Below are 14,062 nucleotides of genomic sequence, written 5' to 3'. Positions count from 1 at the left end.
AGGAATACATCAAAAGCATCATTTTGAATGGGGCCCAGAAACAAACAGGTAACCAATGAAGATCTTATAAGTCTGGCAATTCTATAGTACATACTGTCTGTGCTACTCAAAAATCTGGCCACAGCATCTGGGGCCAACTGATGTTTCCATAAAGTCCTGAAAGGCTACCACACATAAATGAATTACTGAACTGCACTCCAATTTATTAGGTTTGTATCCCACTTTTTGATTCGAGTTGCTAGCATAGCTTACAACAACCAAACACAAATTCCATTAAAAATCTTACAAGTCAAAAATAGAGAACCAAAGCAATGTGGTAATATTTGGAATGGGGGGGGGAGCAGGGAGACAAACAGAAAGCATTTTCCCCAATATTGTAATCCCGTTCTGGAGGTGAGTTCTTGATCGTGGAGAGAATGTGCATGAGGAGCATGGGCCCATCTCCAGTAGCTCACTCATCTTCCAGCCACTAGCATAGATCTTTTAAAAAAACAGAACTAGATGAATGTGTAGAGGATAGCTACATCCATGGAGACCAGCCATAACAGCTAAAACAGAAGGTTCAGTGGCAGTGCACCTCCAACAATTAATTTTGGGGATAAACACCAGGAGATAGCTCTCACAATCATGCTTTTGCTTGCATGTTTCCCAGAAAGACACTGCTGGTCACTGCTGGAAACAGAAGGCTAACGAGATGGACTCTTGCTCAGATCCAGCAAGAATTTTTTGTTTGTTTTTTGCCATTTGCCATTCTTTAATTCTCTCCATTGCAAACACAAGATTGCCTAGCTGAGCCTGCATGATTTGCATTCAGTTCTCAGTTGAATTACACAATAATCTGATTAACTGCTCCCATTTTTAGCCTATTATTAGTATGCTTTGATCTTCTATCTGAAGAAACTGTACCAAAGTGTTATATTCTATGTGTCTCATTACCTTGGAGATTGGAATCATGATGGTAGTTACTAGGGAATGATCCCAGAGGAAGGCAAGATGCTTGAGGAAGGGGCTATCAAGGCATCAACAAGCCACATGCCACAGAGTTTTGCTTCTACAAGCTAACAAAACTGGGACCGTACTAGAGAATATTTCCGAGGCACGCTTGCACAGAGGCTTCCACCACACAAGCAAAGAAGGCAGCAGACCCAAACTGTGCCCTGTTTGGGTCGAACCCTGATGATTCCCAAGTCTGATTACAGAGGGCAAGGAAGACATTAGCAGGCTGTACAACAAAGCTCTGTGGTCTTTGAGAGGAACAGACACAGTAATTAATGCATTCAAAGACTGACGGGAGTGGGCCAGCACACTCTTAAGCACAGGCTGGCACAAGTCTCGGGCTCATGTTCTTCATGCCTCTCCCTTCCGCAGCCAAGAGGCAATGGAAGCTTTTAAACAAATGGACTCAAATCCCCATGCTGCCTGAACTCACAGAACCATTATCTGATTGTAATTAAAACCCAGTCATGAAGAATAAACCAGGAACAAACTATGGTTTCAAATTCTGGTTTGTTCTCACTAGAGTTTCAACCAAGACAGATGTCATTACTTGCCATAACTTGGGTTTGCTTAAAGCTTTAAACAAACCACAGTTTCCCGAGTTAAGGCATGTCACACCCCCCCCCTCACACACAGATCTTGAGAAACTTATAAATCTGTATGGAATCAGGAGATAAGCTCTGGTCCGTCTTCCCATAAGTCTCATGCATCAAACAATTACGGATACCTACCCACTCCATCATTCAACCCACCCCATAGTGGCCTTATTACTTCAAGTGTTCATAGGAAGCCACCTCAAAATTGGAACTATAAATGTCTTTTAAGCTCATCTCACCACCACCACAGACACTTATACCTAAAAACCCCAAACACATAAAAACCCAAAATTAATACTAGCAGAGTTCTTCTAACAGACATTTAGTACAATCATAGAATCATAGAATCATAGAGTTGGAAGAGACCACAAGGGCCATCGAGTCCAACCCCCTGCCAAGCAGGAAACACCATCAGAGCACTCCTGACATATGGTTGTCAAGCCTCTGCTTAAAGACCTCCAAAGTAGGAGACTCCACCACACTCCTTGGCAGCAAATTCCACTGTCGAACAGCTCTTACTGTCAGGAAGTTCTTCCTAATGTTTAGGTGGAATCTTCTTTCTTGTAGTTTGGATCCATTGCTCCGTGTCCGCTTCTCTGGAGCAGTAGAAAACAACCTTTCTCCCTCCTCTATGTGACATCCTTTTATATATTTGAACATGGCTATCATATCACCCCTTAACCTCCTCTTCTCCAGGCTAAACATGCCCAGCTCCCTTAGCCGTTCCTCATAAGGCATCGTTTCCAGGCCTTTGACCATTTTGGTTGCCCTCTTCTGGACACGTTCCAGTTTGTCAGTGTCCTTCTTGAATTGTGGTGCCCAGAACTGGACACAGTACTCCAGGTGTGGTCTGACCAGAGCAGAATACAGTGGCACTATTACTTCCCTTGATCTAGATGCTATACTCCTATTGATGCAGCCCAGAATTGCATTGGCTTTTTTAGCTGCCGCGTCACACTGTTGGCTCATGTCAAGTTTGTGGTCAACCAAGACTCCTAGATCCTTTTCACATGTACTGCTCTCAAGCCAGGTGTCACCCATCTTGTATTTGTGCCTCTCATTTTTTTTGCCCAAGTGCAATACTTTACATTTCTCCCTGTTAAAATTCATCTTGTTTGAAAGTAGACAAGAATGTGAGGTGCACATCCTGGGCCTGTTAACAATTTCCTTGAATACGTCACAATCCATCCAGGTTTTACAGTACTTCTAGAACAAGACATTTAAAATCCAAATATGCTGTGTGGAAACATTTCGACGTAGCCTTTAATGAAAACACTGCTGCCATTTACTTGACAGAAACCAATCAGTCAAACTACAGTCAAGCTGTTATAAGCAGAATGCCTGCAACTTGTCAGCTGACAGTGAGTTGTCTTTGGACCCCAGAAGAACAAGCTGTGGTGTATAATTAAAGGTTTTTAAGGCACAGTCTACTCCTGACAAATGCTCTCCACACACCCAGAAAAGCTAATAGCCAAATGATATATTTCAGCCAGGGAATCACATGCTTAAACTCTTTTAAGTAAGCCAGCACAGATGGGCATTGTCACAGGGGTCTAGGTAGAACTCTAAATGGATGTGATCGTACACATCTGTCCAACAGCATCTGGCTACTGTTAGAGAGAATCTCTGTTTTAAAACAAGAAAGTTGAGTGCCACTTGCTTTGCTCAGAGAGCAAGTAGAAAACACAAAAACAGTGAGTTCACATACCTTGAATACCTTGGATGGGGAAACCCAGCCAGATGGGAAGGGTATCAGTAATAAAATTATTATTATTATTATTATTATTATTATTATTATTATTATTATTAGGAGAAATAGATGTTGCTGTCAAAGAGCACAAGAGAAGCTCCAGCTACAGTATGTTAAAGTTCTAAGATGGCAAAGTAAAGAAGTTTGCACCCAGTGGCAAGATCCCAGGTTGTGCCACTCTCCTTCTGATCAAGGTGTGAGCCCATGAGAAAAAGCTGAAGTATGTGAGGCTTTTTCATTTCAGAAAAGAACACTCAACTAAGGAGGGCATGCTAGCATTCTGTAGAGGCAACCCACTTCTGGTTTACCTTGAAAAAATCTAACTTGAGAAGCCCTCTGCCTCTTAAGCATTCTTGTTTTGGCTACAGCAAGAACTTCAAAGGAAGTCCAGGATGTCTGCTCAGGTCTCTCCAAAAGATTTGTGGAAATGCAACAGCCAAGGTCTGTTTGTTGATCTGCAGTACTTCTGAAGGCTGCCCATATAGTAGTAGTAGAAGGCAAGAAAGAGGGCAAAGAACAGCAAAGAACAAAAGGAAAGAACAAAAATCTTCAATAGCCAAATGATATACTATTAATATACGTTTGAAAAAACGTATATTAACTGAATTTCATTTCATTTTTATTTTCTAACTATTTACCGTATTTTTTTGCTATATAAGACTCACTTTTCCCTTCCTAAAAAGGAAGGAGAAATGTGTGTGCGTCTTATGGAGCGAATGTGGGCTGCACAGATATCCCAGAAGCCAGAACAGCAAGAGGGATTGCTGCTTTCACTGCGCAGCGATCCCTCTTGCTATTCTGGCTTCTGAGATTCAGAATATTTTTTTTTCTTGTTTTCCTCCTCCAAAAACTAGGTGCGTCTTGTGGTCTGGTGCGTCTTATAGAGCGAAAAATGCGATATCTACAACTTATCTGCTTTCATCTAAGTGGTGTGCATCCTGTTTTAATGAGTGTCCTGCAAGGACAACTCTTATTTTAAAATAAAAGTTTTTAAAACTTTTATTGGAGTCCTCAGAAAGAAGCAGGGTTAAACTTCTCGTCACCTTTGCTAACACCTAGGAGAAAAAGAAACTGAAAATACTCCTCATCGCATGAAAGACTCTCTGAAGGCTTGAAATTTGTCAATATCATGATTCAGTTTACTGCAACAAACACAGAGCCCTGCCTCTTCCTATCAAAGAATAAAGAAGATTAAACTGTATTTCTTAGCCTTCCCAGCCTTCCCCAGAAGGCATGCTTTTCAGTTGCTCATTGAAACAGAAGGACCTCCTATTATGTCCTTCTGAAAATGAAGCGAGCATTAATTTACAACACGCTCTTTGGCATTTTTGTTAAAAGTTAGGGTGACCCTATGCACAAGAAGACAGGCCTGCTACAGCTTTAGTAGCTTTAGTAGAGAAGAAGAGCGCATGCCAGCAAGCACAGCTTCTCAGCATTATCCAAATTTCTCTCTCACACACTCAAGAACCCTGGTTTTGTTTTGTTTTTTGCATCTGGGTCACCCTAGTTAAATGTACTACTCAAACTAGTTCCCACCTAATAAACATAATTATTTTATATTATTTCAGAATTGTGGATACCCAGAAGTAGCATTAAAAATATTGGGCTTAGGAAGTAATGATAGAAGGCTGCACTAGAGCTCCATATCAAAATGAGTTATCAAAACTGTCTCAATTTTGAAAATGCAGCCTTTGAAAAAGGATGTGAGGTGAGCTTTGGGGGTTTTTTAGGTCAGTCAAATTGAATGAGGGAGATACAAATAATAGTCTTAACAAATGGAAAACAAAGAACTAATATTCATTTTTTTGTATTTATGAAGCAGGCAATGCTACCATTTGTGCTGCACAGTCAAGAGAGAACTTCAAAAGGTGATGCTTTCTTGCAGAATTGATTGTCTGCTAATTTAAACATCTGGATATAGCACCAGTGGATAGGCACCAGTAAAACCCACAGTGAAAGTTGAACTGAAGGTCAACAGACAGAAGCCATACAAAATGAATATTCCAAAACAAACTCTGCATATTTGATAATAAAGTTTATTTTTTTAACGCACACCAAAAGGTTTAGAAACCTGATGGTGCTTCTGTGAACAAAGCAATAATCAAAAAAGGCCATTATACTTACAATGAAAGGTATTTCTGGATCCCGAAAAAGCTGCCGCCAAGGTGGGTTTAGGTTTGGCGCCACCTGGCAGTCAACAGGCAATATTGCAAGCTTGCCAAAATAATTCTCAGCTAAGGCGAAAGTGTTCATCTGGAAATGGTAATGCGGAAGGTAAAGGAACTAGAGCCACAGAGAAATTCAAGGAGAGGTAGAATGAACAAGGAATTAACCATCCTGGGGGAAAAGGTGAACACCGGGAGTCTCAGGAATAAATGACTGCTTTCTGCAAGGCAAAATAAAAAACTGAAGAAGGAAGGAGCCAAGACAGCAGCATCCTGTTTGGTTGCAATTTTGCAAGCTTGCAATGTTGCTTATTGACCACCAGGTGGCGCCAAACCTAAACCCAACCTGGCCACAGCTTTTACGGGGCCTCCAGAACAAATTTATCTCAAGAAGAACTGGAAAGTGCTAGCAAAATCTCATATGGAGTACTGTGTTCAGAACTAGTCAAGTAAGATGCAGAAAGAATTTGGTGGAAACCTATGAAGATGACAGAAGCCCAAGCTGTTCATTTTATTGGAAAACCTCAAAGAATAACGACAGGCGCCTGTTAGGGAGACTTGTGATCAAGCCAGAACAGCCTGGACAGGTTTAGATGAGAAGAGCGGAAGAAACTACACAGCAATTTCCACACACCAAACATATCTAGATCAGAACCATCTATAAAATGTAGTTCCTCCCCAAGGTTTCACAGATGAAGGTTTATCTTAATTCTGCTGCAACCTGGAAGTGCAGTAACTGAGCTTAGGACTTTTATTGATGCAAACCTACAGTAGTTGAAACTTCTTCCATTTTAGAAAGAAAAAATACACACACACACACACACACACACACACACACACACAGTAAGGTACAGAACAGTTTGTTTCTCCTGCCCACTGAAGATATAGGCATGAAACAGTCAGTTTGATCTGGTTGAAGATTTAAAACAACATTAAGACAGGCTGTTCTACTGAGGGGAGCTCATTAATACAGGAAATTATCTACAGCTGGCTTGTAAATAAAAAGTCACTTGCTTATTTGCATTGAAAGGTAAGAACTAGGACTAGGTGAACTGGAAGTTTTTATAAACTGGGTAAGAAAGAATAGGTCCTCATTTTTTATGCCCCTCATCTGCATGGGCAGGAAGATGCTACGATTATTTGTGGGCGACTCTTTCCCCACAGGCTTTCAAAATGAAGAACGGGCAGGTGCCTGTTAGGGACCCATGTGTGATTCAGGGTTCTCTTGCCATAGGACAGCTTGTTCTGCTGCGCTTAAGGATGAGATCAAACCAAATGTTCCCACTCCTCTAGCCACTTCAAGCCATTGTTCCAGGTCTCCGCTTGAAAGGAAAGTATGGCTACACATTTTGCCCAGTTCAGCTGCAACAGCAAACTCTGGCTTGATCAAACAAGGGAGGGAGGGAGGGAATGTGAATATGCAGGAGCAAGAAGGGAGGGGAAGCACACAGGGCAGGGGGCAGCAAACTTTTCAGTCCACTGTCCCTCAGACCTTGGGGGGGGGGGCTGGACTATATTTGGAGGGGGAAGAGAACAAATTCCGATGTCCCACAAATAACCCAGAGATGCATTTTAAATAAAAGCACACATTCTACACATGTAAAAACATGCTGATTCCTGGACTGTCCGCAGGCCAAATTTAGAAGGCGACTGGGCCAGATTTGGCCCCTGGGCCTTAGTTGCCTACCCATGACATAGGGCATGTGCAGACTTGTCCACAACACATTTCATGTCAGTCTCATTTACTCATCACAAATTACTGCTTATTTTTCATAGGTTGTCCCTCTCGTAGAACTGAAAGGCATTTGGGAAGCCTAAATCTGTGTGATTGTTTCAGTGTGCTAAAGAATCGGGAAGAAGGCTTAGTTCCTTTGGTATCCGGCCATAACAATACAGTTTACTAACTTCATAACAACACATTATAACAAACTTGCAATTACAGTTATCTATAATCCTAGTTTGTTTCCCTGTGGTTTAGGGAAACAAACTAGGATCAGAAATCAGTTTATGAAGTTTGCTTGCTCCCAAAACCAATTATTTGCTTGAGATCATACATAACACAACTAACCATGGTTAGTTGAAAACAGAGTTTGGAAGCTTTTGCAGACCGTCTTGATTACTTCAAGAGTCTGAAACAGGACATTTCATGAAGAGACATGAACAAGTACTTAAGGTGTTTCCATAGCAAATCTGCTGCATAGACAAGTTGTCTTGAATGATTAGAATGGGATATTTATGCAACTTCAATAGTAAGAAGGCAGCATAGGGATTCAGCCTGTGCTGAATCAGGCAGCACTCCCCCTAAAGACACAGGCTCACTGAACGTGCTCCTAGACTTGTCCCTAAGCATGGATGCTCAGGTTTCTGCAGTGGCCAGGAGTGCAACTGTGCAGTTACAGCTAGAGCACCAGCTGCACCCATTCGTGGAGATGTCTGACTTGGTCACAGTGACACATGCCTTAGTTACATCCCATTTGGATTACTGTGACGTGCTCCACATGGGGCTGCCTTTGAAAAGTGCTCAGAAACCTCAACTGGCTCAAAGAGCTGCAGCCAGAATGCTGACCGCAGCTGGTTACAGGGAGCATATGACTTACTCAGTATAACAACTCCATTGGCTACTGGTCTGTTTCTGGACACAATTCAAAGTGCTGGTTAGAGTTGGGCGATATCTGGTTTTCAACATCATGATATATCAACCAGTTAATCATTGTGATATAGTGATATATTATGATGTCTGAAATAACACTGAAAAAGCAGCTGGGGTGTGCAGGGAGGGGAGAGTGACCAGGAGGAAGGGAAGGAGGCTGCTTGCTTGCTCAAGCAAAGGCGCTTCTGCCCACTCCCTCCCCAGCCGAGCCTCAGCCTGGGCAGAGAAAGCCTAAGAAAGTGCTCCCTGTGGCTGCTGGCCTGCGTATCCGCCTCTTCTGCCCAAGCAAGCAGGGGAGGCTGCCTCTTCCCTCCCAGCTGGTCATTCTGCCGGCAGGAAGGAGGCAGCCCACCCCACTTGCTCAGGCGAAGGTGAATCACAGAGCACGCAATCTGAGCGGGCAATACATGGCAGCTCCCCACCTACCACCAGCACAGCGCAGGCAGCCGGGAGTGCTGGCGGCAGCCAGGGAGCCGTGACTTATTGCCAGCTCAAGAAGTCTGCAATCTGAACTTCATACCAGTTTCAGACAATGAATTGAAATATCGCCAGGGGCGCCGACTTATAAAAAATATTGGGGGGGCCCATACCGGGGTCCTGCCGCTGGTTCGCTCGGGTAGCCGGGAGAACGCAGTTCGAGGTGGCGGTGTTGGGGAGAGACCCTCGCTCAGGGCGCCACGAGACTTGGCAGCCGGCGGCCTGTCTGGGGGGTTTTGGAGCGTATTTCGGCGGAGCAATTGGGGAGGAGGGGGCTTGTTGCCGGATTCTTCAGCTGGGCCGGAGATCCGTTGCTGGGGGGGTCCCTGGGCCGAGTTGTGAGCCCGGCCTGCTGAAGGGAGATCCAGCCGATTGCGCGACGGGGACGGCTGGGGCTCTCCGGCTAGGGCGCGCGGCTGGCTGGCTGGCTGGCGAGGGAGCAGGTGGGGAGGAGGCGGGGGTCCTCACTCTCTTAGGAAACGCACCCGCGCGCCCGATTGCCACGAAGTCCGAAGGGTGCGTGTGTGGAATTAAAAAGCAAAAACGAGATACGGGCAGGGCAGGCAAAGAGTTTTCCGCAAGAGGATGGAGGGCAGGTTGAAGAGAAAATCACTCAGGATGAGACAGTCAAATCAGCCATGATAAAATGGGCTCAGGATATTGGGTATAACATCATGTTTGAGGACTGGGAAAGGTTATGGACCACCGGAATGAAATTCACGGCATGTAATGCCTTGAAGGAAAATATTATGAAAATGATTTATAGGTGGTACATGACCCCAGTCAAGCTTGCAAAAATATATCACCTGTCTGATAATAAATGTTGGAAATGTAAGGAGGCTGAAGGGACATTCTTTCACCTCCGGTGGACTTGTCCAAAAGTGAAGGCCTTCTGGGAAATGATCTATAATGAGTTAAAAAATGTATTTAAGTATACCTTTCCCAAGAAACCAGAGGCCTTCCTCTTGGGCATTGTTGGCCAGAAAGCGTTAAAGAAGGATAGAACTTTCTTTATGTATGCAACTACAGCAGCAAGAATACTTATCGCAAAATATTGGAAGACACAAGATTTGCCCACACTGGAAGAGTGGCAGACGCAATTGATGGACTACATGGAACTGGCTGAAATGACTGGCAGAATCCGAGATTTGGGAGAAGAAACAACGGAAGAGGACTGGAAAAAATTTAAGGACTATTTACAAAAACAATATAAGTTGTATGAATGTTAAAAATTTACACGATTCGGAAACTATAGCTTCAGCAATTAGATTTGGGAAACAGGAAATTATATTTTAAGTAAGAAAAGGTCAAAATCTAAGGTAATACTATGTTTAATTTAAGATATAAGTAACTGATGAAAAGTATGTTAAATTTAGAGGTATAGTATTTGAAAAGTACAAAATAAGGTACGAAACAAGGTAATAATTTGCTGATATCTTTATTATAAAGAATGCAGGGTAAGGGAGATGCGAGGAAGTCCAGTTAGTTATATAAAAAATGTGTTGAATGGTTGGTTCTCTTTTCTTCTTTTTCTTTTTTTTCTTTTTCTTGTTTTTTTACTTTTTTCTTCAGTGTATGTTTCTAACTTTGTATTTGAAAACTTAATAAAATATTTATTAAAAAAAGAGAGAAAATCCTTTCGCTTTTCTGGGGCGCAGGGAAGTCTCAGAGCCGGAGGTTGGGGAAGGGACCCCCTTTGCTCTGCCCTCTTCTCCCGTCTTAGATTCGCATGGGGGTCCCCGCCCGAGCTTGCGTGGCCACCGGGCCAGACAAGGGCCGCGCCCTACGCGGTGCACCTTGCTAGCCGCGCAGCTGTCCTCCGCGGCTGTGGAGCGGCCCTGCGCCAGTGCCCAGCCCCTCTGGGCGCCCGCTGCGCTGCCAATGACAAGTGGGCGACGTCGCGGGCGGGGAAGGCGTCGCTTTCTTTCCCGATCCTTCATCCTCCGAGTCTTCCAGCCCTTTTTTGGGTTGGAAGCTCGTCTCGTTCGCCCTTCTCCTTTCTTCACCCTGCGCGCAATTTTCCTCCCTCGTCTCCCTCCCCATTTCTCCTTCCTTCCTGACTGACGGGCTTGGGCTCGGGCTCCAGCTCGGGCAGCCACAGCGTCGGCGGTGTTGGTGATCGGCGGCGCGGGGGGATGACCCTCCCGGGGGAGCCGGCGCTGCTCAATGGGGTTGCCAAGGAGACAGGCCGGCCGCCCCCCGGCCCCCCCGCCGTGCCGGTGCCTGTTATCAAGCTGGTGCGCGCCGGGCGCCCTATAAAAGCCGCGGACGCGCCAAGCGTCGACAGGCAGAGCCAGCGCGGCGGCGGCGCTCTGCTGGAGGGGCGCCCGAGATTATTGGGGGGGGCAGAGCCCCCCAAACGAATTTTTGAGGGGGCTCGGGCCCCCTCAAGCCCCATGGAGTCGGCGCCTATGAATATCGCCCGGTTCTAAGTGCTGGCTATGGCATATAAAGCCCTACATGGCTTAGGTCCAAGCTATCTGAAAGACCATATTCCCTCATACAAACCTTCCCAGGCTCTGAGATCTTTAGGAGAGGCCCTTCTCTTAGTCCCACCACTCTCACAGACATGCTAGGTGAGGACGTGGAAAAGGGCCTTCTTGGTGGCTGCCCCAGGCTCTGAAACAATCTCTCTAGAGCAGTTAGACTGGCTCCCTCCTTGTTCTCCTTCCACAGGCAGGTGAAGACATTCTTGTTTCATTCTTGCTGGAAGGCTGGTGCCATGCTGTTTTTATTGTAATTATTTGTACGTTCTAAACCTATTTTACATGTGTATATAGTTCTATTAATTCTATTGTTTAACTGTTATTTAATTGTTTTCTCAATGTTTTTAATGATTCTTATTTTTATCTGTAAGCTGTTTTGAGTTCCCTCAGGGAAAAAGGTGGGGTATATGTAAATGTATAATAATAATGAGCCTGTGAAATACACATCAAAATGACTACATTGCTGACACACTGGGTATTGTTTTTTATTATTTATTAAATTTATATACCACCCTACATCCGAAGTTCTCAAGACGGTCCACAGCATAAAATTACAAAATGAGAACAAGAGCAAAACAAACCCATACCCCACAAACACATCTAAAAGGCCATAGAATGTCAATCCGCCAAAGGCCTGGTTGAAGAGGAATGTTTTCACATGGTGCCTAAAGATGTATAATGAAGGCGCCAGGCAAGACTCTCTGGGGTGAGCATTCCGCAAACAGGCCCATTCTCATGTTGCCACCCTCCAGAACTCTCATGGAAGAGGCACATAAATAAAGGCCTCCGGTGATTATCCCAGGGTCCAAGTCGGTTCACATGGGGAGAGACAGTCTTTGAGGTATTGTAGTCAGTGCTTTTTTTCTTAAAAAATGTTAAGGGATACTCTCATTTTGACTCAAGAAAACCAGCATTTTATAGTTCAAATTGGGGGAAATAAATACAGTAAATGGACAAAAGTACAAAGATTCACAAAATGTTTAGGGGTATGTGTAACACTGTGTCCCCCCAGAAAAGAAGCGCTGATTGCAGTCCTAAGCTGTTTAAAGCTTTATGTGTCAAAACCATCACTTTGGCTTGGGCCAAGAAACTGATTGGCAGGTAGAAAGCTCACATTTGGGGCACATATAGTCCAATACACTTCTAGTTGGCAGAAAAGTCTGAAAATGGGCACACACAGTACAGTGGTGCCTCGCAAGACGAAAAGAATCCGTTCTGTGATTCTCTTCATCTAGCGGTTTTTTCGTCTTGCGAAGCAAGCCCATTGAAGGATTAGCGGATTAGCGCTATTAGCGGCTTTTAGCGGCTTATCTGCTGATCGGATCAGCTGATAAGCGGCTTAGCGGCTTAGAAAAAGGGGGGGGAGGAAAAAAACCCAGCAGGAACTCGCAAGACATTGTCGTTTTGCGAAGCAAGCCCATAGGAAATTCGTTTTGCGAAGCACCTCCAAAACGGAAAACTCTTTCGTCTAGCGAGTTTTCCGTCTTGCAAGGCATTCGTCTTGCGGGGCACCACTGTACAAGAAAGTCTAGATAGGTGACTAAAGCTATGTTTGCAGGCTTTTTCAATGGTGTTTCAGATATATGTGATTTCACTTAAACGCACAGTACCTTAGAACATAACCCCTGAGTAAATGGGGCGTTGCCTGTATAATATTACATTCGTATCCCACCCTTCCACCGAGGCGCTGCTGCCATTTCCACAGCTAGCAAGGGCAATCCTAGTTCAATCTCTCTCTCTCTATCATAAAAACGCATTATCTGCAAAATTTCTGAAGCCAGAGGAAACCCCTGTGCCCACATCCCAGGAGTGAAGCTCTATGTTCTGGCTATTAAATGAAAAAGGAAACGCACTCTGCATGTACTCAGAGGCATTTATTAGTTTTCCTCTTCAAAGTTCCAGCTTCTTGTCATGAAGAACAGGGTCTAGAGCCGCTCACAAATTAAGCCCGGCCCTCCAGTGTATCTGGAGCGTTTCTTCTGCCCAAGGGAGCAGGTCAGAGGCTCTGGAGTGACCAGCACTGTCTCCAAGACCCTTTGATACCATTTCCCCCATATTGTACAATAGGATCACAATTAAGACCATAACTTTAATGCTGTTGATTTCTATTTAAAAATATCTTATAAAAATAAATCAGCTAGGGTTCAATTTGTTTTCCCACATGACAACAGCAGCTAAGGATCATGTAAAATATTAAGCAGAAACTGCACAACCCCTTAAAGATTTCCATTTTTTAAAAAAGTCAGGCTGGAAATACATACATTATGTATCACATACTGGTCATGAGAGATTTAATGGGAGATGAGTTACAATACAGGTACATTCCCCAAGCATCCTTAATTGCTTAATTAATTGTGTCCAGATGTCGCGCAGACCCCCTGGTTGAAATTATCAATTTGTCCCTTGGCACGGGGATATTCCCAGGGGGAACTGAAGGAAGCTTCACTAGATCCTTTAGATCTATCCAATTACCGCCCAGTTTCAAATCTCCCATATCTGGGTAAGGTAATTGAGAGAGAAGTTGCTGAACAGCTTGGTAGGTTTCTGGAGGAAACATCGGCTTTAGATCCATTACAGTCCGGTTTCCGTCCTGGTTTCAGGACCAAGACGGCTCTGGTTGCCCTAACAGATGATCTCTGTAGACAACTGGATCGAGGCGGGTCAGGACTGCTGATCCTTTTAGATTTGTCAGCAGCCTTTGACATGGTCGATCATGATCTTCTGGACCACCGCCTCAGCGACATGGGGATACAGGGCATAGCCCGTAAATGGCTGTGCTCTTTTATCTCTGGTCAGGGACAGAGGGTGGCACTAGGGAGGGAAATGTCGTCGCGCCACTCCTTGGTGTGTGGAGTGTTGCAGGGCAAAATCCTCTCCCGATGCTTTTTAACATCTTTATGCGCCCCCTTGCCCAGATTGTCCGGAGCTTTGGGCTGGGCTGC

The 14,062-nt window shown here is 44.5% G+C and overlaps 1 protein-coding gene and 1 long non-coding RNA gene across 7 annotated transcripts in view; one reads left to right on the top strand and one right to left on the bottom strand.

The window, feature by feature from the left end:
* Positions 1-14,062, top strand: part of LOC309541011 — a 76,350-nt gene that overhangs the window by 24,230 nt on the left and 38,058 nt on the right. Inside the window, exon 2 of one of the 2 annotated variants that reach the window (XR_014223609.1) lies at positions 5,162-5,210. The exons of the other annotated variant lie outside the window; for it this stretch is intronic. This is a non-coding gene — a long non-coding RNA (uncharacterized lncRNA). The remainder of the gene's footprint in view (positions 1-5,161; positions 5,211-14,062) is intronic. 2 annotated transcript variants of the gene reach the window in all.
* The window catches only part of TMEM266 (transmembrane protein 266), a 118,782-nt gene that overhangs the window by 95,805 nt on the left and 8,915 nt on the right, over positions 1-14,062 (bottom strand). The gene's annotated exons all lie outside the window — the stretch shown is intronic.

This window comes from Podarcis vaucheri (genome assembly GCF_965113315.1).
Source record: "Podarcis vaucheri genome assembly, chromosome: 9".
In the NCBI taxonomy this organism is placed as follows: Eukaryota; Metazoa; Chordata; class Lepidosauria; order Squamata; family Lacertidae; genus Podarcis; species Podarcis vaucheri.
The sequence above is the reverse complement of the archived record's forward strand: the minus strand, read 5'-3'. Positions and strand labels throughout refer to the sequence as shown.